Here is a 24,961-nt window from a genome sequence, read left to right as displayed (position 1 = left end):
CCCAGACCTCCTAGTCTGGTCTGGGAGACAGAAGCCACCAGACGGGACAGCAGTGTGTCCTGCTCTGCCACACAGGGAAGCTCAGGCGGGGCAAGGGGCTGTCCCTGCCCTTGGTCTAGAAGGAGCTGGCCAGTTGAAGGAAGGGCGTTCCTGGAGAGGGAACAGCACCAGCAAAAGCCAAGGACGGTGTGCCTGTAAGTGTGGGTGGAGGCGTGGGGGCGGCGGAGGAGGGCCAGCGGTCAGATACAGTATCTCCGGAGTTTAAAGCGCAGGGCAGAGGCTGGCGGAGAGCCCAGGCTGCCAAGCCATCAGGAGAAGGGCAGACTAGGATGTGTGGGGAGGGGAGGAGGTGGGGGGGTGCTTCCAAGGCGAAAGACTCCAGCCTGGCAAGCGGCCTCTAACAGAAATGACGAGGCTGGATCCTCAAAGCCCGCAGCAAGGAGGGTGGAGTGATGGAGCGAGGGGGCTGGGGGCGAGGGCGCGGCGCATTAACGCAGGCCCTAGAACCCGCCGGCCCGAACGCAGGGCGCCCTGCAAGGTGCCCGGCCCCGCAGGAGCCAATCCTTGTGCGCCATCTCCGGAGGCCCAGTGCGCCCAGGGCGCGCCGGCCGGCCAGGACGGTGGGTACCAGCCTTTCTTCCCATCTCTGCAGCCTCCTCCCCGGCGCCCACGTGGGCGGAGCAGCGCGGGGGTGTGCGTGGCAGGGGCCGTGGCAGCGTGTACTGTGCGTGGGGTGGGGATGCCGGCAGGGCGGCCTCGCCCTCTCGGTCCCTCGCCGCCGCGGCGCGGCCCGGGACTCCATCCTCTGTGCCACCTCGGCCGGGATCGGGGACCCTGACCTACTCAGCGGGTAGGACACGGAGGGAACCGGCCGGCCACGCCCCCCGCGCCACTCCCCGGAGGCACCCAGTGGGTCCCCCTCCCCCTCCTTGGCTCGGGGGCAGAATGAGGAGAGGAGTGGAAATGGGGGTGGCGTGAGGGAGAGAGGGGGGCTGTGGGCGGGACGGGAAGGGGGCGTATGGAGGGAGGCGACGCAGAGTCCTCCTGCTGGGAGACGCTGCAGGGGGATTTGGAGGGGGTGGGGGATGGGAACGGAAGGGTGGGGGACCACGGAGGTGAGATGCGAGAGTGGCAGGGGGATCAGGAGGGGGCGCCGAGGCTGGAAATGGGGAAGGTGGGCGATGGGGCGGGGCGGCACCGGTCACCGCGTCCCTTGCCGCCGGGTCCGCCCATCGGTCGCGGTGTCCGCGGGTCCTCTTCGGCCAGCGCGCGCCTCCCGCCCCCCGGCGCACCTGTACCCACCTGCTCGGCGCGCAGGCCCGAGCCGGGCAGCAGCAGCAGGCGTAGCGAGCGCAGCCCCGCGTCGCATCCTCCGGCCGCCCCCTCCCCGCCCCGAGCTGACGCTGCCGCCGCCCCCGCCTTAAAAAGGACAAAACGGAACAGAAAAAGAATGCGTGCAAAAAAAAAAATCGTAAGAAGCAAATGAAGAGGGGCAGTCGCGCGCGCGGCTCGGCGGGGCGGAGGTCGAGAGGCAGCGGCGCCGCTGACCGTGCTCGGGGCAGGCGGCCGGCGCGTGCCGCACGCTCCCGGCTGCAGCTCCCGCGGCTGCCGGCACCGGCTCGCCGCGCGGCCCCGCCCCTCCCCCGGGGCGCCCCTCCGATTGGCCCGGCCTCCTGCCAGTCAGAGGGAGGGCGCGGCGCTCGCCCCGCCCCGCCCCCGCCCGAGGCCGGCGCCGGGAGCCGGTCTGCGCCCGAGAGAGGAGGCGCGGGGAGCCCGAGCGTGCGCACTGCGCCTCGGGGCCGAGCCGCTGCCCTCGGGAGGGCCTGGGGTCCAGCGGCTGACCGTCCACCTGCGGTGCGGGGTCGGGACGCCAGGCGGGTCGGAGCTGCTGCCCTCGGGAGGGGCAGGAGTCCAGCGGCTGAGCGTCCACCCGCTGCGCGAGGTCGGGACACCAGCCAGGTTGGAGCTGCTGCCTCCGGGAGGGGCTTTCGGGCTCTAGTCAGGGCTAAGGAGGCGCGTTCCTGTCCTCAGGGCGCTCATATCCAGTTGGGGAGGGTGGTATATATAACCTGGGACTGTGGCCGTCCTAGGCCGTCGGTGGTTGGGGGAGACATAACCACCGCGGGTATTGTACCCTTTGTACAGGTGGGGAGCCTGAGGGTCAGAGGGTAAAGGAAGAGGTTGAAGGTGACACAGCAAGTGGCGAGCTGGGAGTCTTACTCTGAGCCCATAGTCTTCACCACTGGGCAGAGCCACGTCACCAGACAATAGTGGAATGAATGATGTGATGTCCAGCTGAGGCTTGAAGGAAGGGTAGGACGTAACTAGGCAAAGATTCATTTGTTCAGTTTCGTTCAACAAATATTTATTGAATGCCTGCTATGTACCGGGTAGCCATTAAGATCTAGAGATGCCGCAGTGAACAACAGAGACAAAGCTGCTGCCCTCCTGGGGCTTACATTCTAGTGAAGAGAAGGGAGGGAAGAGCATCCACATAAAGAGAACAGCGTGGGTAAACACCTGATTGGAGGAAAATGTGGCACATTTGAGAATCTAAAAAAGAGCAGTGTTTCTGGGCCCCAGAGAGGTGAGTGGGAGAGTGGGGGACGATGAGGATGGGGAGGTGGGCAGGGGCCAGCACATGTAAGATCTTGTAGGCAGTGGGAAAGAATTTGGAGTTTGTCCTGAGACAGTCTCACCAGGGAAGATGGTTGGGTTTACATGTGTAAAATGTACGGGTCAGGCTAAACTATGTTAAGCCCCAGTGACAGACAGACCCACATCTGTTTTATTTCTTGCTCACACTGCACATCCCACGTGGGCCAGCAGGGGGCTCTGCTCGCGCTAGTGAGTCAGGAGCCGAAGTGACGGAGGCTCTCTCTTAGCCGTGTACCCACAATCGTTTGGATAGTATGAATGAAAGGTGACAGTCTGTACTGGCTTTTAAAGCTTCCACTTGGAAGAGACACATCACTTCTGCTCTCTGTTCACTGGCCAAAGCGTCACAGGGCCATGCCTGACCTGAAACAGGAGGGGGAGGTGCAGACCTCCCGTGTTCCAAGTAGGAGGGAAGACCCGGAGCATCTGTGAGCAGATCTGAGGCTCTCCTTAACAGATGCCCGGCTGCCTGTGGAGCGCGGACTGAAGGAGGCGGGTGTAGATCGAGGCGAGTGGGCGTGGCTTTGGTGACAAGGGAACGGAGCATTAGAGAGGGTCAGGCAGTGGAATTGGCAAGACTTGCTCAAGGCTTGGACATGGGCGGGAGAGAGGAGGCTTCAGGGATGGGGCCAGTGTTGTGGGTTGAATCGTGTCCCCCAAAAACATCATACGTTGAGGTCCTAACTCCCAGTACCTCAGAATATGAGTTTGTTTGGAAACAGGGTCCTTGCAGATGTAATAGTTAAGATGAGGTTGTGCTGGAGTGGGGGTGGGGGGGACCTTAATCCAATATGGCTGGGGTCCTTGTAGAAAGGGGAGGTGGAGACACAGAGTCGCGCGCACAGGGAGAACGCCATGTGAACATGAAGGCAGAAATCCGGGTGATGCACCAACAGGCCAGGGGACACCGAGGATGCCGGCAAAGCCCCAGCAGCTGGGAGAGAGGCCAGAAAAGATCCTTCCCTGGCGCCTTCAGAGGGCACACCACCCTGCTGACACCTTGATCTCAGACTTCTAGCTTCCAGAACTGTGAAACAATAAGTTTCTGTTGTTTAAGCTGCTCAATTTGGGGTTCTTTAATACATATATATATATATATCATTAGGGATTATATTTGGCTGTGAGTAATCAAGATGCCAACTATACAGTGGGTTAAACAAATTAAGTTTTTTTTTTTCTCACTCAGCAAGAAACCCAAATGTTGGTCATCCCTTACTTTATCCTCTTTTGCTCCTTCATCCTCAGCGTGTAATTTTCTTCCTCAGGGTATGCTCACGGTGGCAAGATGGCTGCCCTTCTCCCAGCATCCCATCACTATTCCAGCTGAGAAGAAGGGGAAGGGCAAAAGGCACACCCCAACTGAGCTGGCTCCCTTTAACTGCTTTTCTGGAAATTCTTCCCAGAGACCTCTGTTTTATCTTTGACCAGAACAATGTCACATGGCTACCCCTCACTTAACGGAAATAAAAAAAATTTAAGAAGGGCACACGGCTGCCTGAAACAAAATCAGGGTTCTGTTAGTGAGACAGAGGGGAGAATGGATTTTGAGCAGGCAACTAGCAGTGGTGGATCCAGGTTCAGTAGGACCCAGAGCTTCTACAATTTGGGGGGTCCTCTTTAAGAAAAAGAATAAAAAGTTAGAAATACAAAATTAGGTACAAAAGTGAATATTTAGAATAATAAAAAAACAACAAAATTTGAAATGTTTCAAGTTGACAGATATCACAAATATTACAAAATCCAGAAAACTAATATAATAATTTTTTAAATTAACTACCTGACATCCACCTTTATGATATCTTTTTCTACATTTTTTTTGGCTTCTTCATCTTCATCCTTTTGGATTATCTCTTCATAGGACAATGACTTTGTAATAATTTTTCTATGGAGAAAATAGATTATTCAGAGTAATCCTCCAATGATGGAATTTTTTTCAATGTTAGAACACTTTCCTTCAGCCTCATAACTCATTATTGGTAGTCAGGTACATTTTTAGGATTGTTGTCAAATTTGGGAAAACCTTTATCATTTTTTCATAAATCAACACTAAGATTTGAAAGAATGACTCTTTTTTGCAGTTTCCTTATTGTAATTATATTAATTTTTGTGATAAAAGGCAATTGTAGAAATTCAAACCAGAAGCCGACTCGACCAGCACTTCCTAGACCTCAGTGCCCTCACGGGCATGTGGGGAAGCATGTGAAAAATGCAGATGCCCAGACCCCTGTATCTTGCTGAAGCGGGGCCTCTGAGTAGCAGGGCCCAGGAATCGGTATTTGACTGAGTGCCCCAGCTGATTCCACTGTGTGCTAATGCCTGAGAGGTCCCGAATTAGGTGAGTCCAGGCTTGCCTTTTGACTCTGAGTGTCCACTCCATCAGGACGACCCTACGAGGCAGGTACTATCACTTTCTGCATTAGGGATGAGGAGGCCCCGGGCCCAGGACACACAGCAAGCAGCAGTGTGGGAGCCGAGGGTAGGTCCCTCTCCGAAGCGGCCTTCCCTGGCACTGCGTGACTTGTGGTGTGTGAGCCCAGGCCTGAAAGTCACAAGCAGGCACATTTCAGCTCAGCGGGAGGACAAAGAGACGCCACTCTCTGAGGAGTTGTGAGCTCCCGTCCCCATGACGGGCGGTTCACTCCTGAGGGTGTCAGAGAAGGGATTCCGCCAGGGTGGAACTTGAGGTCCTGCCCACCTGTGTAGGAGTCGGGCAGCCTGGGTAGGATCCCAGTTCTGACACTTACTAGCTGGTGACCGTAGGCAAGTTAGTGCCCATTTACTTTCCTTGGTTTCCTCATCTGTAAAATGGGGCTTATGAGAGTAATAACCTCACGGTTTTGGATGGGGATTAAATTAATTAATATGTATATGAATCTGTGTTAGTTTTCTAGAGCTGCCATAATAAATTACCACAAACTGGGAGGCTTAAAACAACGGAAATTTGTTCTCTCACAGTATCGCAGGGCATAAGTCCCAAATCAAGGTGTTGGCAGGGGTGTGCTCCCTCTGGAGGCTGTAGGGGAAAGTTCTTTCCTGCCTTTTCCAGCGTCTAGTGCCTCCAGACACTCCTTGGCTTGTGACCGCATCACTCCAGTCTCTGCCTCCATCTTCACGTGGCTTCTCCTCCGTGTCTGTGTCTTCTCCTCTTTTCTAAGGACACTGGTCACCAGATTTAGGGCCCACCCTGATAACCCAGCATGATCTCATCTCAAGATCCTTCACTTGATGACATCTGCAAAGACCCTTTTTCCAAATAAGGTCACATTTACAGGCCCCGGGGTGTTATTACAAATTACACAGCTATTTAACTACAATTGTGATCATTCCTAAGGAGGAGGAAAAGGTGGTAGGAGATGACGGAACATGGAGCTTGGCTTGGTCTGAGGGTCAGGGAGTCTCCTCGAGAAAGTTATCTCTGAGTATTAGCTCGCTAGAAGAAGAGGAAGAGGAAGAATGTTCCAGGGAGAGTGAACAGCGGTATGAAGGCCCCAAGTTTGAACTTACCTTCCAATTGATAGGGAGCCATCGAGAGTTCTTGAGGAATGGTGTGAGTGACAGGATTAAAGAAGCCCTGGTGAGCACTTGCAGAAGGCCAGGCCGACCAGCTCCATGATGATTCCCCAGACACCTGCCTAGGCACCAGGGATGTGGTGTGGAAACAGCTCGTCTCTGCCCTCAAGGGCTCGTGGGCCAGTGGGAGAGACAGAAGGTAGATCACTAGGATAGGGTAGCCTGGGCAAGAAGAGTGCAGGGGAAGGGACTCCTAAGGCCACTTAGGGAGTCAGGAGGGGCTTCCTGGAGGAGGAAACACTTGTGCTGAGGTCAGACAAGGAGGAAGGAAGCAGGCCATAGAAACCGAGGAATGTAAAGTTCAGCAACTTGCCTAAGGTCACCAGCCAATAAGTGGCAGAGCGGGCATTCAAACCAGCCAGACTGGCTCCCGCAGTGGCAGACACCACTATGGTGCTCTGGTACTCTGCATCTCATAAGTAGCCAGAAACTACTTCTGTGCTGCTGGGCAGATGCAAAGGGAAAGCTCCAGGCGTCCCCCTGGAGCAGAGGGACACAGGAAAACTAGGCGAGGAATGGGGAGTACCAGGCTCTGTCAATGGCTCAGCCACGAATTAGCTGTGTCCCTGGGACAAGTCCCAGCACCTCTCTGAGCCTCGGTCTCCTCTCTGTCAAATAGAAATGATGCCACACCCCACACCTGCCCCACAGTTTAGGATGTGAATCCTGGTTCCACCATTTGCCCCCCGTGTCACCTTGAACCTCAGTTCCCTCATCTGAGTAATGGGAAGAACAGAACGTACTTCACAGGCTGGTTAGGATATTTACATAGATTATGGTCGTGGCGCACCTGAAACAGAGTTGGGACCATTCAGTGTGCTCAGCTGATGAAGCTGCTGGCATTCGTAGCAGAAAAGCTCACCTTCCAGCCCTGCAGAGGAGGCTTTGATGTTCCCATTCTCTAGATGAGACGACGGAGACCCAGAGAGGCCAAAAAGGCTCTGGGCACTACAGCCAGGTCTCTGGGGCCCTCCATACTCTGAAAGCTCCGTGCTCTCCATCAATTCACTTTCAAATCCAAAAGCATGATGATGAGAACTATGCTGCGTGGAGACAGCTGTGTGATTCCATTTATATAGCTTTATCAAAGTGACAAAATTATAGAGACAGAGAACTGATTAGTGGTTGCCAGGAGCTGGGGAGAGGGAGGGAGGTGGCTGTGGCTATAAAAGGGTAGCAGGAGGGATCCTTGTAAGGAACTGTTCTGTACTTGACTGTGGTGGTGGGCACACGGATCTACACGTGTGATAAAATTGCAGAAAACGAAACACACACGCACACACACACACAAGTTCCCATGGAGTCAGGAAATCTGAATAAAGTGGGTGGATTGTATCAATGTTATTGGTCTGGTTTGTGATATTGTACCATAGTTTTGTAAGATGTTACTTTTGGGGAAAACTTGGTAAAAGATGTACTGGGTCTCTCTATAATCTTTCTTACCACTGCATGTGAATCTATAATTATCTCAAAATAAGAAGTTTTCAAAAAAGATGATGGTGAACATTAACGTAGCTGACGGAGGCTCTAGCACTGGACAGGGCTCTTCCCTGGGGCAGGGAGATGGGCACAGGGGGCCTGTGGGATTTTCCTCCAGAAACAGGGTGGGGCAGCCAGGAGAGGTGCGAGGCCGGCAGAATGCCCAAGTTCTCCACCATGATCAGCGCAGCGTGCGTCTGGCCTCCTCAGCCGCCGGGTCCCTATGCCAGGACGTGCGTCTTTCTTCTCTTTTCCTCCTTTCAATGAAAACAGCTTTCTGTGGGCTATTTTTGGCTCTATAGGTAGCACGTGATTATTGTAAAGAATTCAAACAGCTCAGGCAGATATAAAGAAGAAAACAAAGGTCACCTTGAATCTTGCCACACCAGGACAACCCCTACGGGCCTTAGGGTGACCAGGTCTTCCTGCCTCGCCGGGTGTGCAGATACATGAGTATAATTTACATGAAAGGCTCCTTTTATACACGATGTTTTTATTTTGGATGCTTCCCCCTCCACTCCCATATCACGTTCCCCACCAGGTAGCCCATGTTAACAACCTCGCTCATTTTGTTTCATATTTTTTTCATAAACATATGTAAGTATATACTGTATACACACACCCACACATACATTCACACACACACACACACATACGGGGGCCCAGGGCATTGTTGTACAAAACGAATCCATCATACTCACGTTTATCTGCTTCGTACTTTTTGTGCTCACGAACTGCTGGTGAAAATCCCTGCTAGCATCTGGGGGAACTGGACTCGTTCTTTTGAAAGGCTGATGGCACCCCGTGCTGTAGGCATCCTCCTCGTCCTTGCCAACTAAACAATGGGCAGGAAATATCCTTGCGCATGTGTCCTCAGATGTCAGCATTTTTATTTGTATGGATGGATTCCCAGGAGTGGAATTGCTGGTTTGAAGGTTTAAAGTTTTATTTTCACCAATGCTGACCGATTACCTTCCCGAGACTCTGTGACACATCACCCTTCCACCCCAATGTAGGTATTTCCTACGTTCCCATCAACCGATGCTGCAGCGTGCTATAATGCTGCCTCCCTGATGGTGTAAGGTGATATGCCTTTGTGATTTTAGTTTGCATTTCTCTGTTTATTGGGGACTTTCAGGGACCTTGACTATAGATGTATATTCATATGCCTGTAGATTTGCTCATATATATTTGCATATATACATATACATATATATATATAAATATATATGCCTTTGGATTTGCTCTTTTGAGAGTTGTCTACTCGTGCCCTTTGCCCATTTTCAGTTGAGGCCTCTTCTTTGGTCCATTTTTAAGAGCTGCCGGGAGAACGCTGACCCCTTTGGCTGTCGTCACTGTTCAAGCACTTTTCCAGATCTGGCCTTCATCTCTTGACTTTGCTTGTGGCGTCTTCTGTCACACAACAACCACCTTTTTATACAGTCAAATATGAAAATGTCTCTCACTTTCTTTTTCTTTTTTATGTAGCTTCTGAGTTTCATTCTTGGTTAGAAAGTCTCCGAGACACCGAGATGGGTCCATGCAGCCTCCTAGATTTTCTTACAGGTACAAGAAAACTTGGCTTCCCTGGACAGTTATTATGCAGTGTTTATTCACATGCAGAAAGTGAAAACGTGGCCTGACTGGCAAATGTGACCCTAGAAAATACCTTTAAGTAGAGAAGTTTCCTATTATTAAAAAAATGCTTTTAGCCTGAAGTATTGCAAGATTGCCAAATAATGTATATAACATATATATTCCCCAAAGCTCAATTAAAGGCTTTCCAAAAATGTCACTTGCATTTCTGTACTGCCTCAAAAAAAAAAAAAAAAGGCACACACACACACAAAAAGACAGTGAAATTATGCTGTGCACGCGTAGCCCTCCAGGGACCTGAGAGAGCTCCAGTGATCACAGCCCCTCCACACAGTGAGAAATTTTGATCCCTTCTTGAGAACAGGGGAGAGACAGGATGCAATGAGTAACTGTTAAATAGGAACTTGGGTTATCATAAGATTCATTACTTCAGGATTTTCCTATATTCAAGGAATAAAAAATAATGAAATTAGCATCGTTGTACCCACCGTTCAACTTAAGAAGTATATCTTTAGCTGTGTGCCACATGCCTCTCCCCAACTGGGTACCGTTTTTCTCAAGTGTGTGTATATCTTTTTCCTAATTTCTTATACCTGGTATCATACCTGTATTATTCTTCCACATTTTACCTTTTACTCGACGTTGAGTTTTTAGAATTCATCCATTTTGATACACGTGGCTGAACTGTGAATAAATATTCTGGTGATTCTTTTTTTTCTATTTAAACAATGTGACTATGAACATTTGCGTTCACATCTTCTTATGCACGTAGATCAGAGATTTCGAGAGCAGGGTTTCTCAAGAGCAGAACTCTTGATATTTTGAGTAGGGTCATTCTTTGTAGAGGGGAGCTGTCCCTGGCCTCTACCCACCCTCCCGCCTAGATGTGACAACCAGAATGTCTCCAGATAGTGCCAAACGTCCCCCAGAAGGCCAAGTCGCCCCTGGTTGAGAACCACTCTTCTAGAGTATATACCATAGGAATGGAATGCGAGGTCATGGGGCATGAACATATTCAACTTTATAAGATGTTACCAAATAGTTGTCCAAAATATTTATGCCAACTTATTATCCAACCAACAGTCTATAAGAAATCCAGTTCCTCTGCATCTTTGCCAACATGTGGTATTGGCTGAGTGTTAAGTTATTGCCAATCTGCTGAGAGTAAAGTGGTGTCTCAGAGCAATTTAGTTGTGAACTCTCTGACAGCAGCTCTTTGTATGTTTTTCGCTATTCATACTTTCTCTCAATGAACGTGCCTTTTCGTGTATCTTGCCTGTTTTTCTATTGGGTTGTCTTTTTCTCATTGCTTTTCAGGGATTCTTTTTATTTTTTGGACTAATAGTGTGTTGGGCATATGTTTTGCACATATTTTCTTTCAGTTAAGGGCTTTTATCATTTCATATTGTTATAGTTTCCTTTAGGTGAATAGAAATGTTAATTTTAATATAGTCAAACTTTCCAATATTTTCCTTTATGATTTGTGCTTTTTCTGTTTTAAGAAATTCTTCCCTATCTGGGGTCACTAAATATATTCTCCCATACTCCCTTCTAAATGTTTTAAAGTTTTACTCTTTAGATTTGAGAATCAATGCCCCTGGAATTGAGTTTTATGTACAGTGCAGCTATCGATCCTATTTCATTTTTTGCAACCTGTGGCATCCATCAAGTTTCCATGTATTCATGGTCTGCTTATTCGTTTGTTTATTTGTCTATCTCTGTCAATATCACAGTGTCATAATTACTTTAGCTTTCTAGTAACTCTTGATAATCTGTCAAAGCAAGCGCCCCCAGCTTGTTCATCTCCTTCAGGAGTGTTTCAGCTACTCTAAGCCCTTTGCTTTTCATATGCGTTGTGGAATTGGCTTGGTAAATTTTGCAAAGAACCTTGTTGGAATTTTGATGGGAACTACATTAAATCTATCATACAATTTGGTGAGATATGATATCTTATATCAAGTCCTCCCATTGATGAATCCCTCTGTTTGTTTAGGTCTTCTTAAACATCTCTCAATATGGAATTCTAATTTTCTGTGTAAAGGTCGTGTCTATCTGTCAATAGATGTATTATTCATGTTTTGCTATCGTACATGGTCTCTTTCTTAAAATTATAAATGTTCTTTATGTGATAGGTGGAGGATTCTGTATGTGTTCATTAAATAAAGCCGATTATAGTTGTGTTGTTCAAATCTTCTCTGTTCTTACCAGTTTTTTGTGACTGTTTCGCTTATAAATTATTAAGATGTATATTGACACTTCACACTCATTTGGATGGCTACTGTCAACAAAACAGAAAATAACATGGGTTGCCAAGGATATGGAGAAATTGGAAATTTTGTGCACTGTGAGTGGGAATGTAAAATGGGGCAGCCACTGTAGAAAATGTTATGGTTATTTCCTCAAAACACTAAATATAGAATTACCATATGATCCAGCAATTCGACTTCTAGGTATATACCCAAAAGAAGTGAAAGAGGGGACTTGAAGAGATATTTGTACACTTGTGTTCACAGCAGCATTATACACAATAGCCAAATGGCAGAAGCAACCCAGGTGTCCATCAATAGATGAGTGGATAAATAATATGTGATACACACACACACACACACACACACACACACAGGAATATTATTCACTCTTAAAAAGGAAGGAAATTTTGACACATGCTACAACATGGATGACGTTATGCTAAGTGAGATACGCCAGTCATGAAAGAACAAACATTGTATGATTGCCCTTATGTGAGGTCCCTAGAGGCCCCAAATTCATAGACAGAAAGTAGAATGGCGGTTGTCAGAGGCTAGGAGAGTGGAAAATGGGAAGTATTGTCCAGTGGGGACAGAGCTTCAGTTTGGGAAGAGGGATGGTGGTGATGGTTGCACAACAATGTGTATGTGCTTAATGCCACTGAACTGCACACTTAAAATGGTTAAAATAGTAAACTTTACATTATGTATATTTTACCACAATAAATACAATATAAGACAGAGGTATGTTGAAAGGCCCCACTGAGATAGTGGGTTTGTCCATCTTTCCCTCTAGTTCTCTCAGTCTTTGTCTCAGATATTTTGGTTTCATACACTGTGCACACAATTCTAGAACTGTGATCTCTTGCTGGTGAATTTACTATCTGGTAGTAAGCCTCTTTATCCTGGTGATGATTCAATCCACAGTTCATCTTGTCCACTCTTGAAAGCTGCTGCAGCTCTCTTTTACTCCACGTATCGTTCTCATCCTCTGACTTCAGCCTTCCTGTGTCCTGCTCACGCTCTACGTGTGTCTCACGTAAACAGCACATACTTGGTTTCATGATTTTATCCACGGTACTGCTCTCTGACTTACCCAGCCAGCTTGTTTGTCTGCGCGAACTATGATCATGATGATCTTTGGAGCTATTTCTACCCATCTGATTTTGTACTTTTACTTGTCTAGCTTTTTCTTTGCTTCTCCTTTTTCTCCCTTTTTTTTCTTCTTTTAGATTGCATGAGCTTTTCTAAATTCCATTTTCCTCTGTTTAAAGGTCATGTAGTTTATTTCCATCTTTTCAGTGATTAACCTAGAAGTTTTACCATATTTATTTTTCAAAGCCTAAACTAATCAAAATCTCAGTCATCATCTGAAACGATAAGCACTTTAATGTCAATCACTTCTCTTCCTGGTTACGTGGGGTTTTTGTCCAGTAGTTTGGTCCTAGCCTCTTTTTTTTTTTTTTTTTTTTTGTCAGGAAGATCTGCCCTGAGCTAACATCTGTCGCCAACCCTCCTCTTTTTTGCTGAGGAAGACTGGCCCTGTTAGTCCATCTTCCTCCACTTTATCCGGGACGCCACCAGAGCATGGCTTGACAAGTGGTGCGTCAGTGTGCCCCCCGGGATCCAAACTTGCAAACCCAGGGCTGCCGCAGCGGAGCACGCGCACTTAACCACTACGCCACTGGGCAGGCTGTATTTTTTTTTTTTTTTTTTACTCTACGAGGTAGACATCACTAATTATATATATATAATATGTATTATCATTCAGTTTTAAGTATTTTCTGTTTCCCCTGGTTTCCAGTCAACCCTTTGATTTCTTCTTTGACCCATGTATTAATTAGAAATGCATTGCTTAATTTCCTAATATTTGGGGGATTTTGTAGACTTTTTGTTGTTGCTAAATTCTAATTTAATACTGCTGTTGTCAAAGAACATACTGTGGTATTTCATCCTTTTAAATTTATCGAGACATATTTTACGGTCCAGCACATAGTCTATCTTAGTGAATTTTCCATTTGTACTTGAAAAGACACGATTTCTGCTATTATTGGGTGGGGGATTCTATAAACGTCAATTACATCAAGTTGGTTAATAGGCGTGTACAGATCTTTTTATAAACCTACTGATTTTTGTCTTCTTTTTCTACCAATTACTGAGAGAGTGATGTCAAAAACTCTGCAACTATAATTGTGAATTTCTCTGTTTCTCCTTTCAGTTCTCTCCAGTTTTGATTCATATATTTTGACGCTTTATTACAGATCTACATATTTAAGATTGTCATGTCTTCTTGATGACTTGATCTTTTTATCATTATGAAACCTCTCTGGTATATTCCTTGTTGTAAAGTCTGTTTTGTCTTATATATGTCCAGCCTTATGAAATTCCTTATCCTTAGTTTTCATGTGGTCTATTTTCTTTTTCTTTTACTTTCAACCCACCTTCCTTCATATTTTAAGAGGGTTTCTTGTACCGCACATCATTGGGTCTTCCTATTTATCCAGTCTGACAATCTCTGCCTCGTCTATAGAGTGGCTGATCCATTCATTTTTAATGTAACTGTTAGTATGGTTAGGCTGAAGTCTGCCATTTTGGTATTTGCTTTTTATTTTTTCCACCTGTTCTTTATTCCTTTTTCTTCTTTGCCTTCCTTATTTTGAATAGTTTTTAGTATCCCATTTTATATCTTCTATTAACTTAATAGCTATACCTCTATTTTATTTTTTACTGGTTGGTCTAGAATTTATAATAGGCATCTTTAATTTATCACAGTCTAATTCAAATAACATATATATATACTGCTTCCCGTGTACTGTATGAACTTTATAACCTTGTACTTCAATTTTCCCTCATCCTTTCCTTCATACTATTGTCAGCTATTTTACTTTTATCTTTCTTATAAGTTTAAAAGTGCAGTATAATTATTTTTGCTTAAAACTGTCAATTATGAGGGAGGCCCGGTGGCGCAAGCGGTTAAGTGCACGCACTCCGCTTCGGCTGCCCAGGGTTCACAGGTTCGGATCCCGGGTGCGCACTGCTTGTCACTCCATGCTGTGGCGGCGTCCCATATAAAGTAGAGGAAGATGGGCACGGATGTTAGCCCAGGGCCGGTCTTCCTCAGCAAAAAAGAGGATCAGCATCGGATGTTACCTCAGGGCTGATCTTCCTCACAAAAAAAAAAAAAAAAACCTGTCACTTATATTTTCTTTTTGTAACAACCTTATTGAAGAGGTAAAATTAGTATAGAATAAACTGCACATATATAAAATGCAGATCAGTTTTGACACATGTGTACACCCATGTAACCATCACCACAATCAAGATAATGAATATATCCATCCCCCTGAAAGTCTCCTGGAGCCCCTTTGCGACCCCTCCTTCCAGCCTCTTCCTCTCCTCCATACCCACCTCCATCCCTGGCGTCTTTCTTGGTCTTGTTTCACTAGGCACAATTATTTTGAGACTCATCCAGGCTGTTGCATGTACCAGCAGTTCACTCCTTTCATTGCTCAAGAACACCCCTCTGTGTGGATGGACCACAATTCGTTTATCCTTTCACAGGTCAATGGCCATTTGGAGTGTTTCCAGTTTCTGGCTGTTACAAATAAAGCTGCTGTGAACACTTGTGTATAAGTCTTTGTGTGGACGTGTGCCCTCATTTCTCTTGGATGTATACCTAGGAGTGTCATGTCCAGGTCATGTGGCAAATGTATGTTTAACTTTTGAAGGACTGACGGACTGTTTTCTAAAGTGGTTGTACCATTTTACATTCCCACCAGCAGTACATGAGAGGTCCAGTTCTTCCACATCCTCGTCAACACCTGCTATGGGCTGTCTTTTTAATTTTAGACAGTCTCATAGGTGTGAAGTGGTAGGTCATTGTACTTTTTTTTTTTGTGATGAGGAAGATTAGCCCTGAGCTAACATCGGTTGCCAATCCTCCTCTGTGCTGAGGCAGATTGGCCCTGGGCTAACATCCATGCCACCTTCCTCTACTTTATATGTGGGACACCTGCCACCGCATGGCTTGGTGAGTGGTACATAGGTTCACGCCCGGGATCCGAACCTGCGAACCCTGGGCCATAGAAGCAGAGTGCACAAACTTAACCACTGTGCCACCAGGGCAGCCCCTAGGTCATTGTACTTTTAATTTGCATTTTTAGTTGAATAATTAATGATGTGAGCATCTTTTCATGTGCTTGTTTACTATTTGTATATCTTCTTAGTAAAGTGTCTATTCAAATCTTTTTACCATTGTTGGGTTTTTTTTTTTTTTTTGGTGAGGAAGATTGTTCCTGAACTAACATCTGTGCCAGTCTTCCTCCATTTTGTATGTGGGTTGCCGCCACAGCATGGCTTGATGAGCAGTGTAGGTCCACTCCTGGGATCCAAACCTGTGAACCCCGGGCTGCTGAAACAAAGCTCACAAACTTAACAGCTACGCCACTGGGCTGGCTCCTTGGCCATTTTTTATTGGGTTTGCTTGTTTTGTTATTGAGTTGTGAGAATTGAAATTTTTTTTATATCATATATTTATATAATCATATAATCTCTCCCAGTCTAAAGTTTGTCTTTTCACTGTTTTAACAATGTCTCATGCTTTTGGTAGTGTACCTAAGATCTGTGCCGAACCCAAGGTTACAACAATTTCCTCCTATGTTTTCTTCTGGAAGTTTCATAGTTTTAGTTTTTATGTTTAGGTCTGTGATCCATTTTGAGGTAATTTCTGTATATAGTTCAAAATATGAATCAAAATTCATTTTTATATGGCTATCCAATTGTTCAATTACCATTTGTTGAAAGGACTATCCTTTTGCTACTGAATTTTCTTTGCATCTTTGTCAAAAATCAATTGAAACCATATATGTTTGGGTCTATTTCTGGAGTCTATTCTGTCCCATTGACCTATTTGTCTATCTTTGATGCCAATACCATGCTTAGTTATAAGACTTTATAATGAATCTTGAAAATCCAGGTAGTGTAGATCTTAAAACTTTTCTCTTCTTTTGGTGTAATATTTTCTCTGGCTGCTTTTAAGATTATCTTTTTTTATTACTGATTTCCAGCAGTTTGATTAAGCTGTGCATTGGTGTGTGTGTTTGTTAAATGCTGCTTGGGGTTTGTTGAGCTTTTCAGATCTTTGTAATTTTCATCAAATTTAGAAATTTTTTGGTCATTATTTCTTCAAATATTCTTTTCTGGCATCCCTCTTCCGTGATTCTAACTATGTGTAGCCACTTGATTTTATCCCACTAGTCACTGAGGCTTATTCATCTTTTTCAGCCTTTTTTTTTCCTGTGGTTCAGTTTGGATCATTTCTACTACTATGTTTTCACGTTCACTATAACTTTTCTGCAGTGTCTAATCTTCTGTGAAACTTATCCAATGAATTTTTCATTTCTGACACTGCATGTTGTAGTTCTAGAAGTTTCATTTGGTTCTGTGTTTTATCTTACTTTATCTCTTCATTATGTCATGTTTTTCTCTACATCCTTAAGCATATTAATAAGAGCTTCTCTTAAGTCCTTGAATGCCAATTCCGTTATCTCTTTCATATCTGGGTCTTTTTCATCTCTTTCATATCTGGGTCTTTTTCTATTGACTTATTTTTTTTCTAGTTGCGTTCACATCTTCATGGTTCTTCATTTGTCTAGAAATTTTTTATTGGATGCTGGGCATTGTGAATGTTATGCTGCTGAGTGTTTAGTTTTTGTTTTCTTCCTTTAAAGAATGTTTGACTTACTTCTCTGCCAGTTAATTTGCCTGCAGATCAGTTTGATGCTTTTGAAGTTTAGTTTTACTCTTTGTTAGGTGGAGTCCTAGGGTCGCTTTCACATTAGCACTAGATCAGCCCTATTCTTAAGGTGTGGCCATTCTGGGGTCTCTGCTGAATGCCCTGGGGTATTCAACAGGGCCTTCCCATTCTGGCTGATTAGAGCTCAAGTGTCTCCCAGCCCTGTGAGAGATCCAGCAGTTAATCGACTTTTAGCTCCTGTGTAGCTTTTCTTTGCCTGGACTCATGAAGTTTCACCTGATGTGTGCTTGGCCTAGTATTCATACGTGGACACAAGAGAGCCCCTATGCAGAGTTCTAGAGCTCTTTCCTCTGCATAGTCCTCTCTTGTCTGACACTCTACCACTCAGATCCCAGCTTCCCTCCCTTCTATCTCTCTCTCCTCGACTTAGCAAAACCGCCATGCTCTGCTTGGGTTCCTCTTCCTTGCATCATAGTTGAGGAAGTGAAACCAGGCAGGAAGCCGGTAATCACAGAGTTCACCTTATTTGCTTCTCTTCTTTCAGAGATCATGCTTCTGCTCTGTCTGTTGTCCCATATCTGAAAACAATTTTTTCATATAGTTTTCCAGTTTTCCTCATGGACAGAGTTGAGAAATCTCAACTCTGTGTTTCTATTTTTATTTACTTTCAACATCTTGAATATATTATTTCTCTGCCTTTGGGCTTCCATAGTTGCTGTTGACATGTCTGCAGCCAGTCTGCCCTGTCTCACTCACTCTAAGACATCATTGAATATATGACCCACCATTACTTTATCACCTGTAAGAAATAAATACTCAGAGTGACGTCAGCATCGTGGCAGAGTGCGCTTCCTCCATTGAACTCTCCCCCTCTAAGACACAACAAAAAGGACATTCATATTCCAACAGAAGCTATTCACACAACACAGGGGACATCTGAGGCACCCAGGATGACGTACACCCGAGGACTGAGGTGCTGGAATCCCCAGAGTAAGTGGAAGGAGGTAAGAGGAGCTCCTTTCCTTCCCCAAGGACTGCGACTCTGAGACTGAGACCACGCTGCTGTCAGAGAGGGGAAAAGACCCCTCACAGCCCATGGGGAATCCCCCTACAGAGGGAGCAGAACTGTAGCGAGGGTACTTTCAACAAGCTAGCCCCCCAGGAGAGCAGAGAGCAACAGCGAGGAGAGAGACTTCTGAGACGGGAGGCAAAAGTAAGCACCCCTCGCCCACCCGGGCCACCTGCCCAGTGCTTCAGCACAGCGGTGCTTCAGCTCGGCCCTGCCTCCAGAGGCAGTGGCCCCTAGGCACCTGGGCCCCACCAGCAGCGCTTCAGCTCGGCCCCTCCCCCAGAGGCAGTGGCCCCTAGGTGACCAGACCCCACCAGCAGTGCAGCATGTCCGTGTCCATGCATCAGAGGTGACAGCAGCTCAAGCCCCACCATGCCACAGCCCCAGCTGCCCTGGATCCACCACGCCATGGCCCCAGCTCCTTTGGCCTGACTGTGCCCGGGCCCCAGCTGCATCAGCTTGACTGTGCCCTACCCCCAGCTCCTTTGCCTCGACTGTGCACCCCCCCGCCCCCACTCCAGCTGTTTTGGCTTGGCTGTGCTCAGGCTCCAGCTGACTTGGCACCTGCAACTTTGGCCCAGCCACACTCCAGTTCCAGCTTCTCCCCCCCAGTGGCGCTCCAGCTCCTCCTTCTTCAGCCCAGCCACACTCCAGCTGCAACTGCTTCAACCCACCCACACCCGAGCCCCAGCTGCTTCAGCCTAGCTGTGCTCCACTCCCAGCTGTTCCCACACTCCAGCTCCAGCTGTTCCCATGCTTCACCCCCAGCAGCCTCCACTCAGCCATGCTTCAGATCAGCCATGCCTCAGCTCAGCCAGGGGCCGACCAGAGCGCCCGCGGATCAAGGTGGGCCAGAATACACAGCCCTTGACCCCCACCCAGCGGCAGCAAGAAGAAACCACGACCATGTATTTTCACTATGAGGAAAAATAAGCCAACAACCACAAGCACTAGGCAAAAATATGTTAAATATCTAGACCAAAAGGAAAATGACACGTGCCCAGAAGTCAACCTGGAAAACACAGAAACGTATAACCTTAATGACAGAGAATTCAAAATAGCCATCATAAAAAAGCTTAATGAAATACAAGAAAATACATATAGACAATTCAATGCAATCATGAGTTTCTTCACAAAAGAGATTGAAACTACAAAGGAAAACCAATCAGAAATCTTAGAGATGAAAAACACAATAGAGGAGATAAAGACAAATCTGGAATACTTACGCATCAGAGCTGACAATATGGAGGAAAGAATTAGCAATATTGAGGACAGCAATGCAGAAACGCTCCAGATGGAGGAAGAAAGAGAGCTAAGACTAAAAAGAAATGAAGAAACTCTCCAAGAAATATCTGACTCAATTAGGAAATCCAACATAAGGATTATAGGTATTCCAGAGGAAGAAGACAGGGGAAAAGGAGCAGAGAACTTGTTCAAAGAAATAATAACTGAGAACTTCCCAAACCTGGGGAAGGAGCTGGAAATACCAGTGAATGAAATAAATAGATCTCCTAAATATATCAACATGAAAAGATCCTCTCTGAGGCATATAGTAGTAAAGTTGGCAAAAGTCAACAACAAAGAAAAAATATTAAGGGCAGCTAGACAAAAATAATAATAATAATAATGTGCAAAGGATTTCCTATCAGGCTTTCAGCTGATTTCTTGATAGAAACTTTACAGGTTAGGAGAGAGTGGAACAATATATTCAAAATTCTGAAGGACAAAAACTTTCAGCCAAGAATACTCTATCCAGTGAAAATATCCTTCAGATATGGTGGAGAAATAATAACTATCCCAGATAAATGAAAGCTAAGGGAGGTCATTGCCACAAGACCCCCACTACAAGAAGTGCTCAGGAAGGCCCTCGTGCCTGAGAATAAAAAGAGAAAGGGGGTTCAAAGTTTTGAACAAGGAGGAAAATAGGTTGACAAAACCACAAAAATTGCAGCTATCAGAATAGGTTAGCAAACACTTAATTGTAAAACCAAAGATCAAGGGAAGGTAAGCACCAAAAATAAATATAACCTCATCATGGTAAACACAAACTCACAACACGAGAAGAAATAAGATGTGACAAGAACAACTTAGAAGGAGAAGAGGAAAGGGATCAAATCACCTTAGTCTAAGGGAATAAGAGGCCATCAAAAAATAGACTATCACATCTATGAGACTTTTTATACAAACCTCATGGTAACCACTAACCAAATAATCAAAACAGAATCACACACGATAAAGACAGAGAAAACTAAGAGAACCCCTATACGGAACTACCAAACCAAATTGGTAATCTGAAACACACGGGATGAGAAACAAAAGAAATGCAAAAGAACCAGAAAATGAGCGATAAAATAGCAACAATAAGCCCTCATATATCAATAATTACCCTAAATGTAAATGGACTGAACTCTCCAATCAAAAGACACAGAGTAGTGGGATGGATTAAAAAACAAGACCGAACAATATGCTGCCTCCAGGAAACACATCTCAGCTTTAAAGACGAACACAGGCTCAGAGTGAAAGGATGAAAAACAATACTCCAAGATAATGGCAAAGAAAAGAAAGCAGGTGTTGCCATACTTATATCAGACGAAGTTGACTTCAAGGTAAAACAGGTAATGAGAGACAAAGAGGGGCAATATATAATGACAAAAGGGACGCTCCACCAAAAAATATCACTTTTAACTATATGTGCACCCAACACAGGAGCACCAAGGTACATAAAGCAACTATTAACAAACCTAAAAGGAGATATTAACAACACAATAATAGTAGGGATCTTTTTTTGTGTGTGTGTGAGGAAGATCAGCCCTGAGCTAACATCCATGCTAATCCTCCTCTTTTTGCTGAGGAAGACTGGCTCTGAGCTAACATCTATAGCCAATCCTCCTCCTTTTTTTTCCCCCCAAACCCCAGTAGATAGTTGTATGTCATAGTTGCATACCCTTCTAGTTGCTGTATGTGGGACGCGGCCTCAGCATGGCCAGAGAAGCGGTGTGTCGGTGCGCGCCTGGGATCCAAACCTGGGCCGCCAGTAGCGGAGCATGTGCACTTAACCGCTAAGCCACAGGGCCGGCCCAATAGTAGGGATCTTAACACCCCACTTTCATGAATGGATAGATCATCTAGACAGAAAATCAATAAAGAAATAATGGACTGAAATGAAAAACTTGATGAGATGGACTTACTAGACATATACAGAGCACTACATCCAAACACAGCAGATTACACATTCTTCTCAAGTGCACATGGAACAGTCTCAAGAATAGACCATATGTTGGGAAACAAGGCATGCTTATATAAATTTAAGAAGATTGAAATCATAACAAGCATCTTTTCAGACCATAATGCCATGAAGCTAGAAATCAACTGCAAGAAAAAAACTGGGATAGTGACAAAGCTGTGGAGACTCAACAACATGCTACTAAACAACCAATGGATCATCAATGAAATTAAAGGAGAAATCAAATCATATCTGGAGACAAATGAAAATGAAAATACACCATACCAACTCATATGGGATGCAGGAAAAGCAGTCCTGAGAGGGAAACTCATAGCAATACAGGCCCACCTTAACAAACAAGAAAAAGCCCAAATAAGCAACCTCAAACTATGCCTAACAGAATTAGAAAAAGGAGAACAAAGCCTAAAGTCAGCAGAAGGAGAGAAATAATAAAATTCAGAGCAGAAATAAATGAAATAAAAAAAAAACAGTAGAAAGGATCAATGAAACAAAGAGCTGGTTCTTTGAGAAGATAAACAAAATTGACAAACCCTTAGCCAGACTCACCACGAAAAAAAGAATGAAGGCTCAAATAAATAAAATTAGAAATGAAAAAGGAAAAATTACAACAGATACCACAGAAATACAAAAGATTATAAGAGAATACTATGAAAAACTATATGCCAACAAATTGGACAATCTAGAAGAAATGGATAAATTCTTAGACTCATACAACCACCCAAAACTGAACCAAGAAGAAATAGAGAATCTGAATAGACCAATCACAAGTAAAGAGATTGAAACAGTAATCAAAACCTCCCAAAAAATAAAAGTCCAGGACCAGATGGCTTCTCTGGAGAATTTTTACCAAACATTCAAAGATTTAATACCTATCCTTCTCAAACTATTCCAAAAAATAGAGGAAGATGGAACACTTCCCAACACATTCTATGAGGCCAACATCACCCTGATACCAAAGCCAGATAAAGACAACACTAAGAAGGAAAACTACAGACCAATATCACTGATGAACATAGATGCAAAAATGCTCAACAAAATATTGGCAAACTGAATACAGCAATACATTAAAAAGATCATACACCCTGGTCAAGTGGGATTTATACCAGGGACACAGGGATGGTTCAACATCTGCAAATCAATCAATGTGATACACCACATTAACAAAACAAGGAATAAAAAACGTATGATCATCTCAACAGATGTCTAGAAGGCATTTTACAAGATCCAACATCCATTTATGATAAAAACTCTCAACAAAATGGGTATAGAAGGAAAGTACCTTAACATAATAAAAGTCACATATGACAAACCCACAGCCAACATCATACTCAATGGTGAAAAACTGAAAGCCATCCCTCTGAAAACAGGAACAAGATAAGGGTGCCCACTCTCACTACTCTTATTCAACACAGTACTGGAGGTTCTGGCCAGAGCAATTAGGTAAGAAAAAGGAATAAAAGGAATCCAAATAGGCAAGGAAGAAGTGAAATTCTCACTGTTTGCAGATGACGTGATCTCGTACATAGAAAACCCTAAAGAATCCCTTGGAAAACTGTTAGAAATAATCAACAACTACAGCAAAGTTGCAGGGTACAAAATCAACTTACAGAAATCAGTTGCATTTCTATATACCAACAACAACTAGCAGAAAGAGAACTCAAGAAGACAATCCCATTTACAATCACAACAAAAAGAATTAAATATCTAGGAAAAATTTAACCAAGGAGGTGAAAGACCTATACAACTGTAAGACGTTATTGAGTGAAATCAATGATGACATAAGGAAATGGAAAGATATTCCATGCACATAGATTGGAAGAATAAACATAGTTAAAATGTCCATACTACCTAAAGCAATCTACAGATTCAGTGCAATCCCAATCAGAATCCCAAGGACATTCTTCACAGAAATAGAACAAAGAATACTAAAATTCATATGGAGCAACAAAAGACCCCGAATAGCTAAAGCAATCCTGAGAAAACAGAACAAAGCTGGAGGCATCACAATCCTCCATACTACAAAGCGATAGTAATTAAAACATACTACAAAGCAATAGTAATTAAAACATACTACAAAGTGATAGTAATTAAAACAGCATGGTACTGGTACAAAAACAGACACACAGATCAGTGGAACAGAATTGAAAGCCCAGAAATAAAACCACACATTTATGGGCAGCTAATCTTTGACAAGGTACTAAGAACACAGAATGGAGAAAGGAAATTCTCTTCAATAAATGATGCTGGGAAAACTGGACATTCTTGCAAAAGAATGAAAGTAGACCATCTTCTTTCGCCACACACAAAAATTAACTCAAAATGGGTCAAAGATCTGAAGGTGAGACCTGAAACTATAAAACTCCTGGAGGAAAATATAGGTAGTACACTATTTATCATCGGCCATAAAGGGATCTTCTCAAATTCCATGTCTACTCAGACAAGGGAAACAGAAAAAATAAACAAGTGGGACTTCATCATATTAAAGAGCTTCTGCAAGGCAAATTAAACCAGGATCAAAATGAACAGGCAACCCACCAGCTGGGAAAAAATATTTGCAAACCATATATCCAACTAGAGATTAACCTCCATAATATACAAAGAACTCACACAACTGAACAACAAAATAACAAACGCAATCAAAAAATGGGCAGAGGAAATGAACAGACACTTCTCCGAAGAAGATATACAGATGGCCAATAGGCACATGAAAAGATGCTCAACATCACTAATCATCAGGGAAATGCAAATCAAAACCACACTAAGATATCATCTTACACCTGTTAGAATGGCTATAATCACCAAGACAAAAAACAACAAATGCTGGAGAAGCTGTGGAGAAATGGGAACCCTAATCCACTGCTGGTGGGAATGCAAACTGGCACAGCCTCTATGGAAAACAGTACAGAGATTCCTCAAAAAATTAAAAATAGAAATACCTTATGATCCAGCTATCCCGCTACTGGGTATCTACCCAACAAACCTGAAATCAGCAATCCAAAGAGCCTTATGCACCCCTATGTTCATTGCAGCATTATTCACTATAGCCAAGACATGGAAGCAACCCAAGTGTCCCTCGACTGATGATTGGATAAAGAAGATGTGTATATATATACCATGGAATACTGCTCAGCCATAAAAAAAAAAAAAAAAAAAAATTGTCCCATTTGCAATAACATGGATGGACCTGGAGGGTATTATGTTAAGTGAAATAAGCCAGAAAGAGAAAGACAAACACCACATGATTTCACTCATATATGGACGATAAACCAACACACGGACAGATAGAACTGTTTGGTGGTTACCAGAGGCAAGGGAGGTGGGGGGTCGGCACAAGGGGTGGAAGG

At 44.6% G+C, this 24,961-nt stretch overlaps 2 protein-coding genes across 4 annotated transcripts in view; one reads left to right on the top strand and one right to left on the bottom strand.

Moving 5' to 3' along the window:
- Positions 1-1,528, bottom strand: part of JAKMIP1 (janus kinase and microtubule interacting protein 1) — a 128,848-nt gene extending 127,320 nt beyond the window's left edge. For all 3 annotated transcript variants that reach the window (XM_058546697.1, XM_058546698.1, XM_058546700.1), the window contains exon 1: positions 1,303-1,528. The gene's annotated coding sequence lies outside the window, so the exon portion shown is untranslated. The remainder of the gene's footprint in view (positions 1-1,302) is intronic.
- LOC131409457 (SWI/SNF-related matrix-associated actin-dependent regulator of chromatin subfamily E member 1-related-like) overlaps positions 10-24,961 on the top strand; it is a 55,894-nt gene continuing 30,942 nt past the window's right edge. The window contains exon 1 of the mRNA XM_058546701.1: positions 10-194. The gene's annotated coding sequence lies outside the window, so the exon portion shown is untranslated. The remainder of the gene's footprint in view (positions 195-24,961) is intronic.

This window comes from Diceros bicornis, chromosome 8 (assembly GCF_020826845.1).
Source record: "Diceros bicornis minor isolate mBicDic1 chromosome 8, mDicBic1.mat.cur, whole genome shotgun sequence".
In the NCBI taxonomy this organism is placed as follows: domain Eukaryota; kingdom Metazoa; phylum Chordata; class Mammalia; order Perissodactyla; family Rhinocerotidae; genus Diceros; species Diceros bicornis.
Note: the sequence above shows the minus strand (reverse complement) of the source record. Positions and strands in the feature narration are given on the sequence as shown.